Genomic DNA, 6,000 nt, shown 5'->3' on the forward strand with positions numbered 1-6,000 from the left:
CTGTACTTGTTGCAGCATGACCATTGCAAATATACCTATTACTTAGCCATGTTGCTCCTCTTCTTACATGCTGCCACTCGCTGACGAACCTTCGAAGAGGGTCTCTCACCATTGTCATGTACAAATGCCTGAAACACGATCATTCAATGACAAGCAGGTAGCAAAAGTACTGTACGTCCCCATGGTCCCTAGTATGGTGATCAACCTTCAGTTGCTGTTGATCTATAGCCTGTTTTTATGTTGTAATGTCCGAAATACTATTTAATTTGCATGCTAGTTTTAAATCTCTAGCTGTGATATACTAGCTGTTTTACAGTTCTTTGGCGACAGATTTCGTATTATAATATTATAAAGTAGTTATGTGTGAACTGCGTGCTATTTGCTAACATTTGTAATGAAGATGTCAGTCCACACAGCCTCAATCACATTGCTTCATATGTTTCTTCTATTATCGATTTCAATCATGGAATCGATTCTCGTCTCATCTGTTTATGATGACATTCATGTTGGCCTCCACCTCACTTATCAACCCCCTCCTGTCACAGTGGCAGACCCAATTTACATATTACTATGTAATCTTTATTACTTGAATGCGTTTCAGCACAAGTCAGTACCTCTGTATTCTCATTTTGTTCACACGGACATTACCATGTAAGATAATACAAGCACATTGTAATGAGAGTGAAGTCCCAAAACTTTCAAAACTAAATTTAAACTTACTAGTTTTTTAAAACGTAGTATTTGTTCTCTTTTAAAGTTGGCTAAATATTTCCTACAATCGCCAGCGGCTGAAGGGATGGTGTAAACCCAACTAGTGTCCATGCAGGTAGTAAAGGTACTGTAAGTCCCCATGGTCCCTAGTATGGTGATCTACCTTCAGTTGTTGGCGTTCTGTAGTCTTTTGTTATATTGTATCGTCCTCTATAGTTAAAGTATTTTAGATTTAATTACTAGTTTTAAATATACACCTGTGATAGTCTAGTTTGTTTTACTGTCCTTTGTCGACAGATATTTTAAATTGATTACATTGTTTTCAAATACACAATGCCATTTTAGAAAGTGGTCAAATGTAACATATGTTATATTTGGGATTACACATTCGCCTGTGTGCTGCCGATTAGGTGCCTGACTCTGAGGGTGTGGGTTCGAATTCCGGATAGGACCCAAAAGGTACTAGAATCTGTACTTTACTAAGAAAGTGTAATCCCAAATATAACATGTTACCTTGTTTTCATCGCTATATGGCTGTAACATTGCCGATGCGATGTAAATTTTAACTCACTCGCTAAAATGAGATTGTGAAACAGGTGTTGTGTCTGAATCAATTTTATGCCAGCAACAACATGGTGACACATGGCAACAACATGGCAATGTACCTAATGAGTACTCTGCACTTGCTTTTAGTCAACAGGAGTCAACACTATCACCCAAAGTATCCAACCCAATAATTCCCCTTTAAATTAAACATGGAAGTTGTGATTTATGTCAATTTGTGACTGAAACAATGCAGCTACATATTCAATGTTTGTGTGTAGATTGGAGAGAGAGAGAGAGAGAGAGAGAGAGAGAGAGAGAGAGAGAGAGAGAGAGAGAGAGAGAGAGAGAGAGAGAGAGAGAGAGAGAGAGAGAGAGAGAGAGAGAGAGAGAGAGAGTGTGTGTGTGTTTACATAAACATGTTTGGAACATAGAGACACACATAATAATGTTCATGCATAGCAACATAATTTCTATGTATTTGTAATAAAGCATACGTTTATTGTTTCACTGGCCAAGATTTGTTTTCATTACAATTGATATATCAGAAAAGTTTCGTCATCAGAAAAAGAGATAACGATTTGTACCTTTGCTTGATTGTCCTGCCGTGACGCTTGTTTATTTCCTCCTCTGCACATTCATGAAGATAGGTCCAGTCCGCATGCATTTTGCAAGGCCACTCATTTAGGCCCCTTTGGAAGAGAACATTGAATTTCCATTTCCGAAAACAAACACACCTATTGGATACGAGGTTCTTACAATCACACCAAGGTGGGACATTGAAGTCTTTGTCCATATGTCTCGAAAATGTAGTACTTCCAGTTCTCTGTATGCGCAAAAATAGAATAACATCACTTCCATTTGCACTGACATTGAAGTTTCGGATCAAATCCTCGTCAAGGAAGTAATGCCAGGTACGCTTTCCTAACATGTACGCTTTATAATCATCCAAGGGCGAGATGTAATGTGTGTAGACATGCGTCGGTACAGAAAACGTATACGTCACTGGAAAATGCAGGTCCAAATATTTAAGCATCGAACATAGGACAAGGATAGTCGTCGTCAAAGTTAACACAACAGCTAGACACCTCGAACGCCGTAAGTTCATCTTCACCATAAGCATCCTGTTGCATATACAGCGTGTGGCAAAATGTTCTATCGCAAGATGATTTGGCAATGAATTTGACGTGAAACCTATCCAGGCACTGTCAGCTGGCGTGTGTAAGCATGAAAGTCGTCATGACCGCCTGGTTTGTTACCAATTTGCGTCCAACAGGTGGGATCAAATTGAACGGTGAGCCAAGGCTGACTAGCGTAATGCTACCAGACGTAATGAATTACCACTGAGGCCACACTAAGAAAAGGGCATTATATTTTGTGTAATCTGGTAACTATTATGCTGATCACATTCATTACGTTTCAGCTTCATGAAAAACAAACGTTGCCCTATATTTTTGTGGAAAGATCATATCTTTGACGTTTACAGAACACACTTACTTAAGTATCATAATTAACAAAAGGCTGAGTTCCAAATGTCAGTTCACATAGGGCTGTTAGTGAGTGAGTGAGTGAGTTTAGTTTTACGCCGCACTCATCAATATTCCAGCTTTATGGCGACGGTCTGTAAATAATCGAGTCTGGACCAGTGATCAACCCAGTGATCAACAGGATGAGCATCGATCTGCGCAATTGGAAACCGATGGCATGTGTCAACCAAGTCAGCGAGCCTGACCACCCGGTCCCGTTAGTCGCCTCTTACGACAAGCATTGGTTACTGAAGATCAATATTCTAACCCGGACCTTCACGGGTAATAGGGCTGTTAGAGTGGAGTACTTATAGAGAAAGTGAGAAAGTACATATACAAGTACTTTGCAGAAAAGTCATCCCTCTAAGCTTCAGTATCCAGGTCTCAGAGGGGATGTTAATACATCTGACTGTTTACAACGGATACAGAGTCTGCACACATAAAATTCATGATTGAACGATTGATGTAAATAACTTGATAATATAATGATTGCCAAATGTGAGTATTGATTAAGTAAGCGAAATTCACCTCTGGTCGCAGAGAGAAGCACCGAAAATACGCTCTTCAAAAAAGAAACGCATAGGTAATTTTGATAATATTGGACTAATGTAGCTGCGGCAAAAGCAATACAGATATACTGTTTCTTTCTGATTGTAAACAGCTTTTGCGCCAAATTGGGGCGGTGGGATAGCCTAGCGGTTAAAGCGTTCGCTCGCCACGCTAAAGACCCGGGTTCGATTCCCCACATGGGTAAAATGCGTGAAGACCATTTCTGGTGTCCGGTGCTGTAATATTACTGGAATATTGCTAAAAGCGGCTTATGACGATGGGTCTGCAGTTGCGAACTCTTTGTCTATAGACGTGTAAGTTTTCACCTTTGTACCATTGAAATTACATGACATAATTGCTCTTAAACTAAGGGAACGTTCATAATGTGTGGCCATGGGAGATGATGAAAATGATTATGGAGAAGCATGTACAATGACACCCCCATCCCCACCCCCACACCTCCGGTACAATTTATGCACAAAGTAAGTGACCCCCCTGCATGTCATATACACAATCAATTACCACCCCTAAACCCCATCAATTTTTAAACATAATGTATTATTTATATGTACAAAGTTGCTTCTTCCTTCATGAACATGCATGTAACAAGACACACAAAAAGACAAATACGAGAGCTTGAGGTTACCTATAAGCAGTCTGTGACGATGAATGACAACTGGGGCCGTCGTTTGGTTTGCAACTGCAGAACGCCTCAGTTTTATGCACTGACATGATGGCAATACAAACTCACACCAGTGTGCCACCAGTGAGTCTTTCATCTGGTTGCTATATTCTTGTGTTAAGTATCGACACATTGGCGGATCCCCCTTTCTCCTGAAGATTTATTAAATTACCACGGAAACTGAACTGAAAACGGGTGAAAATTAACTGTCCACCCCCATCCCGCCCCTGCGACAGTTTACATTCAGTATCCTGTCCGTGGTTAAGTGTTCCATAGTTCTTGTAACTATGGGGATTGTCCTTTTCCAAGCATCCGTGATCTACCTTCATTTGTTGGTGATCGTAACTTATATAATTATCATTTTATGGTAACATGCCATGTTTTAATTTTTAATCTGTGATGGTCTACTTATTTTACTGTCCTTTATCCGACAGAGAGTTGTATGGCTTTTTTTTAAAAATATTTTTTTACATATAGATAACTCTCCTAATCGCGATATGGTTGAAATATTGCCGATGTGACTCACTTACTTATTCATCCATTCAAGCAGCGAGTGTAAGACGCGTGGAGTTATATACACTTCAGAATCAGAACAGTGAGAAGAGAAACAAGAATTGAGAGTATGTATCTTCGGAACTTGTAAGCTTTATCATCCTGCTTTCTTTCAAACCGAAGCTTAACAACAAACACCACCATATGTAATTGAAGATGATTTTCACTCTCCACGGATTTAAGGGCACAATATCTACCACCATATTGCCATGGATATCTTAATACGTGTGAGTTTAATTTGGTTGATGAATTCTAATAATACAAGTAATAATAGCAAACTTTGTATGTACTGTATACACATCATGCTTTATGATTGTATACCATTGTATGCCCTTGTACTATAGTCCTCTTCAGTATTGGAATAAAAAAAAGATTTAATGAATTCTTAACTAGGGTGTCTAAACTGAAAATCATACAATATCTTTGAGCGACAAATTTGTCTGACGGAAAGTGAAGACATCTATGCTTGTTTTCCAATTTTAGCCTCCCGTGGTAGGTATTCCCTTCATTGTTATAGTTATTATATTTCTGGGTCTCTTTGGCAGACAGGTACTTTGGGGTCATCGGGTCATCGTGCATAAATGTAAATAACGTTTTTCTCGCAAAGCCTATTTCTAAAGCATCTAATATGCCCGCGAATGCCTACATTACTGTGTATAATTGTTTTGAAAAGCTCACAGCGATTACTTGTAACTTGATGACAGATAAGCATGCTATTTAGTTTCAATGCTACTGTAAGATTCATCTTATGCAAAGACCAGCTGTTATCGCTGTCACAGATTGTGTTCATTTTCTATTATGAAAATTTAGCACTGGGGTTTGTCTACAATGAAACACTTCTATTCCATGTGCATCACACTGACCCATGTTTGTCGATGTTTGTCGCAAGAGGGGACTGGAAAGATTGGGTAGTTAAACTCTCTGACGTGATTGATGCAATGGGCGATGCTCATGGTGTCAATCAACAGATTGTCGTTTCCCGGCTGGATTATTTACAGACCGCAGTCATACAGCTGTAGATAGAATACAGCTGTGGATAGAATACAGCTGTAGATAGAACACTGCGGCGTTAAACACCAAACAGACTGGCAAAGGCTGAACCCACACATATGTCGTTATGAGATATGACAAGACGTGTGCTATAGTTGCAACACTACCAAACCAGGGCTTCCTTTCACAAAGCACTCAGGTGATCGTAAGTCACTAAGGTGACTTTAGTGCAGTGGTAAAGAATGGGAGTTAAGGTTAACCTTAGCAAAGGTTGCTTCGTGAAAGGAGCCCCTGGACGTGATCACACCGATCCCTCAAACTATCCACCCATTTCATTGACCAGCTGCGTTTGCGCATGGAACGCATGGTCAGCAACAGACTGACATGATGGTATATAAAATCCAATGATTTAATTACAAATATCCAGTGTGGACATCGGTTCCCAAT

This window comes from Haliotis rubra, unplaced genomic scaffold, assembly GCF_003918875.1.
Source record: "Haliotis rubra isolate DU_JTF1 unplaced genomic scaffold, ASM391887v1 Scf1845, whole genome shotgun sequence".
Taxonomy (NCBI): domain Eukaryota; kingdom Metazoa; phylum Mollusca; class Gastropoda; order Lepetellida; family Haliotidae; genus Haliotis; species Haliotis rubra.